This window comes from Saccopteryx bilineata, chromosome 3, assembly GCF_036850765.1.
Source record: "Saccopteryx bilineata isolate mSacBil1 chromosome 3, mSacBil1_pri_phased_curated, whole genome shotgun sequence".
Classification (NCBI taxonomy): Eukaryota; Metazoa; Chordata; class Mammalia; order Chiroptera; family Emballonuridae; genus Saccopteryx; species Saccopteryx bilineata.
Genome location: NC_089492.1, coordinates 288,693,513 through 288,706,555, shown reverse-complemented (window position 1 = coordinate 288,706,555; position 13,043 = coordinate 288,693,513). Strand labels below are relative to the sequence as shown.

The 13,043-nt window shown below is 58.4% G+C and overlaps 1 protein-coding gene across 5 annotated transcripts in view; it reads left to right on the top strand.

Annotated features, from left to right (window-relative positions):
- The window catches only part of LOC136331685 (calmodulin-binding transcription activator 1-like), a 724,201-nt gene that overhangs the window by 481,850 nt on the left and 229,308 nt on the right, over nucleotides 1-13,043 (top strand). The gene's annotated exons all lie outside the window — the stretch shown is intronic.

The following is a 13,043-nucleotide window of genomic DNA, read 5'->3' as shown; positions in this document are numbered from 1 at the left end:
TCCCCGCACTGGCCCCACACAGCCAGGCCAAGGCCAGGAAGGGCACCTGCCGTGCTCCTGGGATGGGATTGGTTCAGTCCGGTTGGTCCCGAGGAAAGCTGGGAATTTCAGGGAGAATCTGAACGGGTTCAGGAGGATCTGGCTCTTTTCCAAAAAGAGGGTTCCCAGCTCCTTGGGGGGAGGGGTCACGGTGCTGATCCCAGAGGAGTTTCTGACTTGCTCCCCTCCCATCTGCATGGTGGCAGGTTCTAGGGTTCCCCGCACTGTTGCCTATTTTAAAACAAGCCCTGGTGGCCTGAGAAAGCTGGAGAGGAAAGACAGGGACACCCCCCGTTCTTCCTGCACCCCCCACACCTCCCGCACTGCCCCACACAGCCTGAGCAGGGCTCTCTCTGGGCCTGCAGCTGTCCCCAGCTCTCTTGTCTAGGGACAGGTGACATAGTGTCCCTGTGGAATGTCATCCTCAGGTTTCAGGAGGAGCCTGTATCAGGGGAAACTGAGGAAACCCATGCTGATCGACTTCCTACATGCCAGTCACTGAAAATGTCTTGTCGTTTAACCCCACAAACCCACAGGACCGGGTCGGCACCCGCCCACCTTCTTCTGACACGGGCACCAGAGATACAGAGCTCCAAACCCCGCCCAGAGCCACCTGTGCTCTGAGGAGTGCAGGCCCATTTCACACCCAGGATCAGGGAGTGTCGGGAGGGTCCCCCGTCCCGCAGTGACAGCTCTCCTCCAGCGGTGCCCAGGCCAGGACGGCAGTGCTGAGCACAAGGCCCCGGCAGGCCGGGCCTGAGGACACAGGACTCCTTGGGGACAGCCCATGTCACCTGCTCTTCCCGTGAGGGCCGGTGCTCTTCATAGCCCTTTCTTCAGAAGAAGGGAAGCCCCTTGTCCAAGGTCACACAGCCCTACGAGTGCCAGCCTGTCTTTCTGCCGAACCACGGGTCTCTCCCTGAGAACCAGTGACGGTTTACGCCTCGCTGTTATTATCATCACTGGCATGAGTGTTATTCCCATTCTACAGGTGGGGAAGTGGAGGCCCAGGGAGACTGAGTGACTAGCCGAGGCTCGTACCCCTCCTAGATGACCCCGGGGCCATGGGGGGAGGGCATGGCCGAGCAGCCTCTGCTAGACGCATCCCAGTGGCTCCTAGGACCAGACTTGCTGCCTTTCCTGGCGTCTCTCTTCTGCCGGAACCGCCCCTTGGCCCGACTCCCTCTGTGTGTGTTTCTGACGCAGGCCCCAGACTGGTTGCCCGATGCCGGATACCAGGGTGCTTCCCTCACAGGCGGCTCTGCCCTGTGGCCCCGTCTCTTTGGTAGGGATGTTTTTGTGAACTTGAGAAAAAATTGGGGAAAAGGCCACCTCCCTCTGTCCAGCCCATTAATTCTGCATGCTCGGGCTCGAATTAACCTTGGCAAGGCTTTGAGTGGAGAGAGTAATTCTAACCTTAAAAATCTGCTGATTAAAGCTGGTTTCAGGAATTCGATTCCACTTAATGTCTTGGCAGGGAGCCCAGCCTCGCATTAACAGCCGTGGCCTGGTCCCTCCGCCTTCTCCATAAACAAAACCCCATCGCCTGTTTTAAGCAACAATGCCTTTGCTGGACTCCCCCACTACCCGCAGCTGTGCGCGTGGCCGAGGGCCCCAGGCAGGGTGTCACTGGGCCCAGCAGGGGCTCTGGAGTGAAGCAGTAATCACAGCCAGAAATGCCAGCGTTCCGGGCCCCACGTGCCGAGCTGGGCAGGCCAGGGTCCGGGCCGCATTTGCCCTCCACACCTTCGGCATGGCCTCCGGGGGCTTTGGGAACCGGCTCCTGGTGTTGTTTGCATCTCATAAATCCCTGCTTCTGGGAACAGGGGACCATGGCCCAGTGGATGAGGAAGGACAAGGGCCAGCTACCTGGAATGTTCACCAAACACTCCTAGCACCAGGGGCGGATTTAACGGCGGGCACACCGGTGCACGCCCTGGACCCTGACTTCTGAAGGGCCCCGCAAAACCCCAACTTTGTGCTTTTTTCTTATGTAAGGGGCCCAATATCTTCTTCTGTGCCTGGGGCCTCAGTCGACCTTAATTCACCTCTGGCTAGCACCACAGGACACAGCCCTGGCCTCCCCAGAGACTCGCTGTCTCCCACTCTTCATCCGTTCAGTCAAAGTGTGCAAAGCCCTGTTGCACTGTGCTGAGTGAGGCCAGGAGGGAGCCAGACCAAGGGGTACTGTCGGGGGCACCTTCCTCCTCAGTCCTCAGTGCTGGCTGCCTGTTAAACTGCGGTGGGGGGGGGCTCAGTAACTCACAGTGGGGAGGGTGGGGGCGGGGCCCACGCTCATCATAAACCCCTTCAAGATCAGTTCCAGCCGCTTGGCAAGGCTCCAAGAAATAGGCCTCAGCAAATACACTTTGATGAGGAGTTTTCACTTCATTTATTCTTTGTGGATGCTCAGTACTTTTAGGAAGTTTTTGAGATCTACGCAGCCCAGGCACATTGGACTGGGCTGGAACGCCAGAGCCTGGGGTGAGCGGGAACTGGGTCGGAGCCCCGGTGACACACGCGTGTGGCAGGCCGGCAAGTGCTTAGCTCCTGGCACAGCCCTCGTTGGGGCCCGTGGGGACCAGGTGCCAGGAGAGAGTACTGAGCCACGGAAAGGACCAGGTAGCCCCGTTCCCCAGAGCAGTGTGGCGCGCTGGGGAGGAGAGCTGGAGAGAAGCCCAGAGACCTGGCTGAGGGGCCCAAGGGCTGGAGGGCACCGGGACTGGACCCCCAGCCGAGGCTCTGCCCCTTGGTCACTTAGCAATAGCCCAGGAGAGGCCACAGCGAGTACTCCTGCTGCCCGCCCCTTGCCCCTCTCCCGGAGCTTGCGATTCATGGCTGTGCTCAGCCCCCTCTAAATCTAAATTCACCTTATTATCAATTTTTAGCTTCCATTCCGTTTTATGCTCACTAATTTATTAATCCTGGATCCCCCAAAAACAATTACGCCGAAGCTCCTGGGACTTTATTTATATCTTTAAACATGATTTTTATGCCCTTTTATCTAAAAATTCATTTGATTTTTATTGTCCTCCTCACTCACGTCACAGTTGGGCTGCCTCTGCTTTATTGAGCCGAGCTCCTGCCGGCCGGCCTCTCCCGCAGAAGGCGGCCCAGGTGAGCAAGGCCCGTGGCACAGGGGCATCGTGGGCCGCCCTGCAGGGACCCTGGGGCAGGACTGCCACCTCCCGGCTCCCTGGAAAGGACAGGGGGTAAGGGGGCCCCTCAGAGCTCACTCTGTCTGTGCCCACACCTCTGCTCCTCATTTCCTGTCTAGGTCCTGTTCTAGCCCATGATAACGATGATCTAGAACTTTCTGTGGAGGTGGGGGAGCCCCTGGGGTGAGAACTGAGAGTCCTTCTTTTCATAGCCCAGGTTTCTCCCTAGACCCTGGGGCCTCGGGTAGGGGGACAGTGCCTGTCCTTCCCTTCCTGGGAGGTCTCCTCCCTGCTTGACTACGGAGCTGCCCCCTCCCCTGCCCTGCCCCTTCTGAGCCCCTGCCCATGTTGGTGTCCAGCGCTCTCCTGTCCTCAGGGCTGGGGGGCCACCAGCACTCTCTGCAGGGCTGTGGGCTGGGTGCGCATATGTCGCGGGCTACAGGCACTGTCCCGGTCTCCAGGCGCTCCCCCTGGCACACTGCCAGCCTGAGAGGGGTGCAGAGTTGCCAACCTTGTGAAGTCTGCTGCCCCCCCCATTAGTTTCTCTCTGCCCCTCAATTCCTTCAGCTCTGAGGGCCCAACCTCCGTAGCCTGGCTGAGCCACCTGACCCCTACTGTCCCTCCAGTGTGTGCACCAGACCTTCTGTCTCCCGAGATGGACGTTCGTTCCCGCAGCTGCATTCCAGCCCTCACAAACGTGACCTCGGGCAAGGTCTTCCCGTCTCTGAGCCTCGGCTCCCACATCTGCAAAGAGGGTCTCAGACCGCCCTCTCCTAGGATTTTAGAGAGGCCCTGCCTCCCTTCCCCATCTCCCCTGGTCACCTGCAGCACCAGGGTCTTGGGGAGCTCATCCTCTCTGGGAGACAGGCTCCCCTCTGACCTGACATCCTAGAGGTCTGGTCTTCTGTGACATCTTTTCGGTCTTTTGCCCTAGAGAACGAATCTTTGGGAGTCTACCCACCTCTGCCCAGGGGAGCCTCCCAAGAAAGTACAGTGCTCAAGGGCTATTCCCAAGGGAGGGCCTAGTCCATGGGAACAGTCTGAACCTGGCCAGGGCTGGCATCTGCCTGCATGGCCCACAGGCATTGGGTTGGGGGGCCCTGCCCAGCCCCCTTGCCGGCCATGGTCCACTGGTGTAACAGGGCCTCGCTGTTCTGGGAGACACCATCGCAGACTGTCTCGGAGAGAGGCCAGCTAGACGCCTGGTCCATGATGATCTGATATGCCGGATGTTCCCCATCACCCAGCCCCGGAGGCCAAATCAGACTCCAATCCATTTAGCTCAAACTAATTTTAAAGCAATTCACTCTTTAACAAGTTCTGAGGCCCAGTGTTTTCGCAAGTAGCATGTGAATTGAATCATTTGGCCCAATCTTAGATTAACATGAACCAGATTCTTCAGCTAGGACTGTCCCCAGAGTGGCCCAGGACATCATCCCTTTATCTTTGACAAAGGCAGGCCGTGCAGAAGGCCTGACCTGCGGCCATTGTGTGGATGCCTGAGTGAGGCTGCCCGGGTGGCGAGCCAGGGAAGAAGGAGCCAGAGCTCTGGACCAGACCAGGGTGGGCTGAAGTCCCTCTCTGCCTCTTCCTGGCCATGTGACCTTGGGCAGTCTGCTAGCCTGGTCCAGCCTTGGTCTTCCCTGAGGATGTCTCTGTGTACGACAGAGGTAGGGACGGGAGGAAAAAGAAACTCCATGTCTCTCCCTCCCCCATTGTCTTCATGGGGGAGCTTCCCAGCGCCTTCCAGGATCTGTCTCAGCTTTCCGGGTGTCTGTCTGGGGAACAGCGGGGCCGCTTGACCTACTTGTGCACCTCGCAGCAGCTGCAGCTGGTGTGGGGATGTGGGAGGTGCTGAAGTGTTCTCACTTCTGTCTGCTCTTCGAAGAGCACCTGCTTCTCCTGGGGGTGTCAGAACTCTGGCACCAAAGGAACCGTGAGATCCCTGTGGCTCCACCCGCTCAGGTTCCTTCCTGCCCCACCAAGAGTCACAGGGCTCCTAACCCAGCTAGGCGGGAGTGCCTCCCTGGTGCTGTAATCTCAGATCTGGAAGGGACAGGCTTTCTTGCCTCTTGGGCCGCACTGGAGCAATGAGCTCTCGCTACCTGCCATCTAAAGCAGCCGGCCGGAGTGGGAGACGGAGCCATGACAGAAGGCAGGGCAGGGAAGCCACGGGGTCAGCACTGATATTCTAGCCATGTGCCCACACTTGCCACGTGACCACTCCCAGCCTCCCACAGTCCTCCCGGGAAACCCGCCTCAGCACGCAGTCTGGACCAGCAGGAAAGGGCAGAGGCATACAAATCCCAGGGCCTTTGTTTCAGATGTGAGGCCATCTGCCACCTGCTCATCACGGGTCCCGTGGGGACTTCTGCAGAACAGTCTGCGGAGTCACGGGCTCAGCCACCCAATGTCATCTGCACGGAGAATGTGGAGGGAAAGCTGGGAAGGGGCGGGCAGACCGTTCCCTCCCCTTCGCATACCCTTCTTGTCCAGCTGGCCTGGTCTTTTCCACCTGCTGTCCACTTGGCCAAGTCCTCACCCTTTCGACACATCACGAATGTCACTTCCTCTTAGGTGACTTCGCTGACCTCTAACACAAAAAAGGGGGGCTCTTCTCTCCCTGGGGCTCCCTCACATTCCCGTCGGGGACCCCTTGGGCTGAGCATCGGGGCCGTTGTTTGGACCTGGTTTTGTGCGTTGGTGAGCCTCCCTTCCAGGGGGGAGATTGGGGGGGCAGGCCCTCAGGCCGCATGGAGCTTATTTACAGAAAGTCCACATCCATTGCTGCCTCCTGCATGTGAGCCAGTGCAGCGCAGCCCAGCCCAAGGGTGGCCTTTTCTAGGGGCGTGGCCGTCCCCCCATCCGACGGTGCCTGGAACAGTCCGAGCCAGTGGCCGCTGCCCCGTCCTCCCTGCAGAGCAGGCTCCTGTCACTGTCTTCTCCGGGGAGTTTTCCTTCCTGTCTGTTGTCTCACTTTCTTCTGTCACCTTTAGACCAGAACATACTTTTTAAAACTGTTCATCTCTGTCATGCGCAAGTCAGATTTAAGTGTGTGAGATAAGCCAGGCGCCTAAAAATCTATTTTCGCACTGAGGACCTTTGTGCTGACAGTCACCTCCCTAGTGGGAGAGAGAAGAGGCCAGTGGGGCATCAAGGCCCGGCCACTGGGGGACTCCGGGGGGGTCACTGCCACAAGCCCAGCCAAGCTCTCAGCCCCCAGGCTGCGTGGCCTGGCTGCTGGGGGGTGGTGGTGTATGCAGGACTGTTTGCAGAGGAAGTAGCAGGGGACCCCAGTAAAGAGGATTATGGATGGAGATTCAATGTAAACACCCTAGTCTGAGGACACAGCAGATGTTATCCCTGCATTAGAGGAGGTTTTTTGGGGAGAAGAGGAGGGTTGTTGGGGAGTGATCCGTGCTGTTGAGCACAGGGGGCTCAGGGAGACACTCACTGACTGACTCAAGCTGACCCAACCTTCAAGCATCCCAACTCCCCAAAGTGCAGCTGCCTCCCGGAAGCCCCAGGTGCCTCAAGTCATCTCCCCACAACCGTGGCTTCCCCAGATCTCAGCTTCTGGGGTCCCAGGCTCCAAGGGTCTCATCCAAACATCTCTGAACTGAACCCCAGCCCCGACCCTGCTCTTGTGGGCAGAGCCTTCACGTCCAGCGGAACTCTCTGTGAGGATGGAGTGTCCTCACCGTCTGGCAAGGCGGCCACTAACTGCAGGTGGCCAGTGAGCACTTGAAATGAGGATAGTTCCAGGGGGAGCTAAGCTTTTTGTTTTATATCACTTGACTTCATTTGAATCTGAGCAGCCAGAGGGGGCCCGTGGCTTCCTTGTTGGATGTCACCGGTGTGAGGAGGCCTGTGGAGCAGTCTCGAGGGGGGGCGTTCGTTCCCGAAACCCGTGGAGTCAGATGCCAGCCTTGCTTGCCCGCTCCCAGATTCGGAAGTCAGTAGCAAGCCCTGACTTTCGGGGGTTGCCTGCTGTGGTAGGGGCTCCAGAAAGCAGGGAGAAGCTCTCCCTCCCGGAGAGGGAGTTGCACAGGAGGTCCAGGCCGTGGGGGCGCTCTGTCCCTCGGGGTGGGGGCCCAAGCAGATATGCACCCTCAGTGCTGCCCTCGCTGCTTTCCGCTGCCTGAACTTGACTTCATGGGGTCCTGCTGAGTTCATCAAGTGAAGGCAGAGGGGGCCATGCTTTCCTCAGTCTGTTACTCCAGGCACCCAAGTCCTCCGGGCCAGCACCGCTGCTCTCACCCAGAGCGTTGGGGTGATGGACAGTGGCAGGAGACCCTGTTCTGCGCTCTCCCCTGCGTTCTCTAGATGCGCGTGTGCTGGGCCTTCGCTGCACCCTCCTTGTCCTGCATAGGCTCTAACATCGTGTGGAAGTTGTGCGGAGTTTCTTGAGCACCTGCTACGTGGGAACCGCTGTGGGGCATTCCACACAGGACCGTGGATTCTCACTCCTCCCTTTCCATTCCAACGGCACGGGGTTGGACGACGGGGGCCCAGGGACCAGGTCTCGCCACCTACCTTCGTCCAGCCTGTGAGCCAAGAATGATTTTTCCTTTTTTTTAATGGTTGGGGGGAAACATCGTAAGAAGAAGAATATTCATGACAAGTGAAAATTATGCAAAGTTCAAATTACCGTGTCCCTGACTGAAGCTTTGTTGGGGCGCAGCCAGGCGCATTCATTTGCCTGGCCGCGAAGGCTGCTCCGGCCCGAGAGAGGCCGAGCTGAGCAGACACAACGGAGACCACGTGACTCGCAAAAGTGTCTGCTGTCCGGCTCTTTCCAGGAAGGCGGACAGCACCTGGGAGAGGCGGGCGGCACCGCGGCTGTGGGGAGTTAAGTGACGGCAACGATGTGCGTGAACCTGAGGCAGCACCCCCGTCCCCGTGGCTGCCCCGTGACCGCGATGCGTCACTGCGAGGGACCCCTCCCACCGGCTGGTCACAAGAGGCTTCCTGCAGGAGGGAGGACCTGAGATGGTCGCAGGCCGGGTGGCGTTTGCCTGGGTGAGGGGACCATGCGAGGAGAAGTGTGGGAACAGGGGGCGCAGGTCTGCCGGGGGACGCTGAGTCAGCTGTCTTCTGAAGCCGAAGCCCAGAGTGGAGGGGATGGAGGGTGCTCATACCTGATGGGGGGGGCAGAGAAAGTGGGAGAGAGAGGGAGAATCAGCCACTGAGAGCCGGGCAGAAAGCACCGGCCGCATCCCGGTGCCCATCAATAAAGGCCACGCTGAGACGCCCCCTTCTCTGGCCCACGGAGGCCATCGGCTGTTGGCTGCCAGGTCCTGATGGACCCTCTGGCACAGGGGTGGGGACACCCTGGCAGCTGAGTATGTGGGGGAGAAACCCATTTGAGGAGATGTGTGACCGATGCCCCCTTCAGAAATGTCTCTTTCTCTGTGGGAAGTATTGATTCTGAACTGAGAGGAGCCCTTGTTTGCTATTGGGTTCCCCTGGAGCTCTATCTTTCCCTTTTTATTTAAGAAGGAAAATAAAATAGCCCCCTAGTGTCATAAGGGCAAATCTGAGTATTTAAAAAAACTCCTTCCTTGCTCACATGTCATGTGAAAGGGAAGCTGGGCCTTAATTCCCCGGGTCGAACGGATCTGCACATTGCTCTCCTGTGGGCGAGGCTCTTGGGAGTTTCCTAAACACAGCTTGCTGCTTTCCATCTGACCTCTGTGTGTACACACACCAACAGGGGATGCACGGCCCGTTTTCCCATACACATCTCTGCACGCGTGTGCGGGCTTGTGTGTACATCAGTGTGTGCATGCGCGTGCACACACACAGAGCTGTATCCAGCAGCCCCCGGATGTGACTCTTCCTCCAAACACATCATGGCCCCCAAATGAGAAGCTTGACTCAGGGAGTCCCCAGGGGACCCCCGGAGCCTGATCAGAAAGCACCAGGAGTTTGTACAACACAGATTGCTACTGACAAACTTGATTGCTTTTTTGATTAGTGGGTAAAGGGACTGGATTTGAGACGCTGCCTCGTGAAATCGTGTGCAATTAATCCCCAGTTGGCCGTGGGATGACATTGTCGTACAGGCTGGAAACGGGCAGAAAGGCTGCAAAGTGAGGACAGTGGTGAAGAAGGGAACTGGCGAGGGAGGCTGGGAGCCGGGCGGGCCGCAGCGGTGGTTCGGAGCTACGTGGTGCATGAGAGGGGGAAGGGCCAGGGCTGGGGGCACCCAGGGAGCCAGGTCAGGGGTGCCCTCCGGGCGTTGGCAAGCTCACACTCTCCTGCTCCGTCCGCTGGTAAAGCCTGGCTCTGCGTTGTATCAAGCAGCCTGAGTGGACACCCGCTCCCTTACAGCCCCCCGTGTAAGGCCATCCCTGTGCCCACGATGCCCAGATATGTCCAACCCGACTGAGGCCCAGGTCTTTGCAACCCACTGCATTCTGTGTGTCTCCACTTGGATGTCTTACAAGCTCCTCAAAGTCACCGAGTGGAACTCTGACATCAGCCCCTCCCATCGGCCCGCTGCACCCCCAGTGCTGCCTGTCCCCGTGAAGCCTGGCAGACGTGGCCATTTCCCTGCCCTGGTTCAGGCCTCAGCATGCCTCTGGATGCACAGGACCGGCCTGACGCCCCCAGGCTCCCTCGGCTCTGTCCCCTGGCCACTCCGCTGTGACTGTGAGCTTCTGCGCCGCACACATGTTCGTGACGTCCTTTTACTCCTGCCGCCCCAGAGTGCAGCCGAACCCTTGCCGAGGCCTCCTGGCCTTTTGTGATTGGGCAGCTCTGTCTCCTGCCCCCATATCCTACCTGCGCCCCCCCCCACGCACTACACACCCGCTTCATTCCTGCCCCCCCCACACTACACACCCGCTTCATTCCTGCCCCCCCACGCACTACACACCCCGCTCATACCTGCGCCCCCCCACTACACACCCCGCTCATACCTGCGCCCCCCCACTACACACCCCGCTCATACCTGCGCCCCCCCACTACACACCCCGCTCATACCTGCGCCCCCCACTACACACCCCGCTCATACCTGCGCCCCCCCCACTACACACCCCGCTCATACCTGCGCCCCCCACACTACACACCCGCTTCATTCCTGCCCCCCCCACGCACTACACACCCCGCTCATACCTGCGCCCCCCCACTACACACCCCGCTCATACCTGCGCCCCCCACGCACTACACCCCCGCTCATACCTGCGCCCCCCCCACTACACACCCCGCTCATACCTGCGCCCCCCACGCACTACACACCCCGCTCATACCTGCGCCCCCCCCACTACACACCCCGCTCATACCTGCGCCCCCCCCACTACACACCCCGCTCATACCTGCGCCCCCCACACTACACACCCGCTTCATTCCTGCCCCCCCACGCACTACACACCCCGCTCATACCTGCGCCCCCCCACTACACACCCCGCTCATACCTGCGCCCCCCCCACTACACACCCCGCTCATACCTGCGCCCCCCCACTACACACCCCGCTCATACCTGCGCCCCCCCACTACACACCCCGCTCATACCTGCACCCCCCCACACTACACACTCCGATTCATCCCAGCGCCCCGCACTTGCTTCCTCACAGGCCCACTCCACACTGTCTGTCCTTCCCACCCCCCTCCAGCTCTTCCTGCCACTCTTCGCTTGGCCAGCCCCCACTGCCTCCTCTGACCCCTGTGCCACCTGCTCTGGGACTGTCCTGGACCTCCCAGCCACCCAGGCGAGGCCTCTGCTCTCATCCCTCACACCTCCCACAGGACAGGAGGAGGGCAGTGCCCATTTTACAGCCTGGAATGATGAACCTCCCCCCCCCCCGCCCCCTGCAGGTTCCATCTCCGCGGACCCCTCCTCCCAAGGCCAGGACCAGCTACTCGACCCTTTAATCACTAAAGGCAGAGTCATTTTTCAGGGTGCATTTCTGGTGTGAGACTTCACAGGACCCCAAGCAAGACTTAAACGTCACTCTAGGTCCTTTCCGGTACCAGGCCGTAGAGATGAGTGTCCTGGGCGTGCCACTGTGGGAGGGCTGTGGGCCACGTCCATTCAGATGGTCCAGGGTCCCTCCCTGCAGGAGTATCAGTCCCAGGGGGTGGGGGGTGGACATACAGCCGGGCAGATGTGCTGAGCGAGGGGACAGGGACAGGCCTAGCGCCCCCAGGCGGCACACATCCTTTGGGGCTCTCTGGGGAGTTCCCCCTTCCTGCCTTGATGTCCCGCGATGTGACGTGGCTGCCGCGCACCAGGGGTCCACCGCTAGCGAGCATTCCCTCTCCCGCCTCCCTAATACGTGCCTCTCATCTGTGGAGACCAGAGGCAGGGGAGCACCAGGGCAGGCGGTTGGAGTATTATCTAAAAATAGAGCAACTGGGTTCTGAGTGAGGCCCTGAGGGGTTCCTCTGATTAAAATGCATGAGCCTTGATGTAGAAACGGCGATTTTTCTCTTTAACATCATTCTGCTTATTGGGTGGTTCTGGGCAGTTCTGGGTAGGGGAGGGTGTCAGGGAGAGGGGCCAGGGCTGGCTGGGGGCAGGGGGGCTGCATGCCACCTTTTTGTGTGCTGCATAGAGAGACACACAGTAGGCGCTTGGTGACTTCTCCAGGGTTCCTTCATGCGCAGTTCAAGGATGCAGCAGCCCCGCCTGGCACGAAGGCGGCGAGTCAGGGGTACACAGAGCTGCTCGTCAACCAGGTCCTTTCAAGCTCAGGACAGAGGCGGTGGAGAAGGGCAGGTGTTGTGCACTCTCAGGAGAAACGGGCTGTGGAGAAGGAACGCGTGTGGAGCCTTTGATTTCAGAGGGACAGGAGAGACTTCTCACAGCAACTGCTCTCTCTCTCCATCTGGCTGATGGCAGGAGGAAAAGTCTTCGAACTGTCCCCTTGAACACTGCAAATTCCAAAGGAAAAGGATCCATTGAAGGTTCGGGGGGCGGGGGGCACTCGTTCGTTACAACCACTTACAGAAAAGCGTCCAGATGTGGATCTCCTTAGGCAGAAAGGAGTGCGTGATCCAAAAAAAAAAAATTTTTTTTCTTTTCTCAAAAAAGTATATTGAAAAGTCAGGGAAGAATATTGCCTTCTTAATAAATAAGTACATTCCGTGGGCAAGGATTGCAAGGGAATCGTTTAAATTAATTTCTGCTTTTGTTTGTTCGGTGTGTGCAGGGCTGAAGTCCCAGCTGACAGCAATCTGTAAAAGTTCTAACACATCGGAAATCTGATTTTCTTGCAGCCAGAATCCCATAGTCCAAAATGATTTCTCTTTCAACTCCGCTAATCAGACAGGCAGGGGCTCAGACAGGCTCCGAGCAGAGACAATTCACACTCGGTGTTGGGGATATGTGTGTGGGGGGGTGTAAGGGTGTCTGATGGAAGCGCTGTCGAGGTGGTGCTGGGGTGGGGGAGCCGAGAGTGGGATTACAGTGAGCGGTGGGGGAGCAGACCTCCCCCCTCCTTCCCCAAGGCTCTGCTAGCCCTGCCTTCTCCCTCTGTGCCCTGCCCCCTCCTGACCCCTGCACTTTGGGAAGCTGGGACTCCCCCTCGCAGAGGGAAGGAGGCAGAAAGGAGAAGGCCAAGCCCCCACCCACTCAGACTCTCAGAGTTCATTGGTGACAGAGAGCCAGACAAAACCCCACACACTGACCCTGCACTTGAACGTTCACCCACCTTACGCCTATATCCACCTTATATATCCAACTTGGTTCTGGCTGTTTTCTAAAATCTAACCTATCTGGAAAAAGATGCAGGTTTATACTTAGAGCGAGCAAATTATATATATATATTATATACATATATTATATATATATTATATATATAATATATATATATGAATACACAAACTGTACGTCGGAAC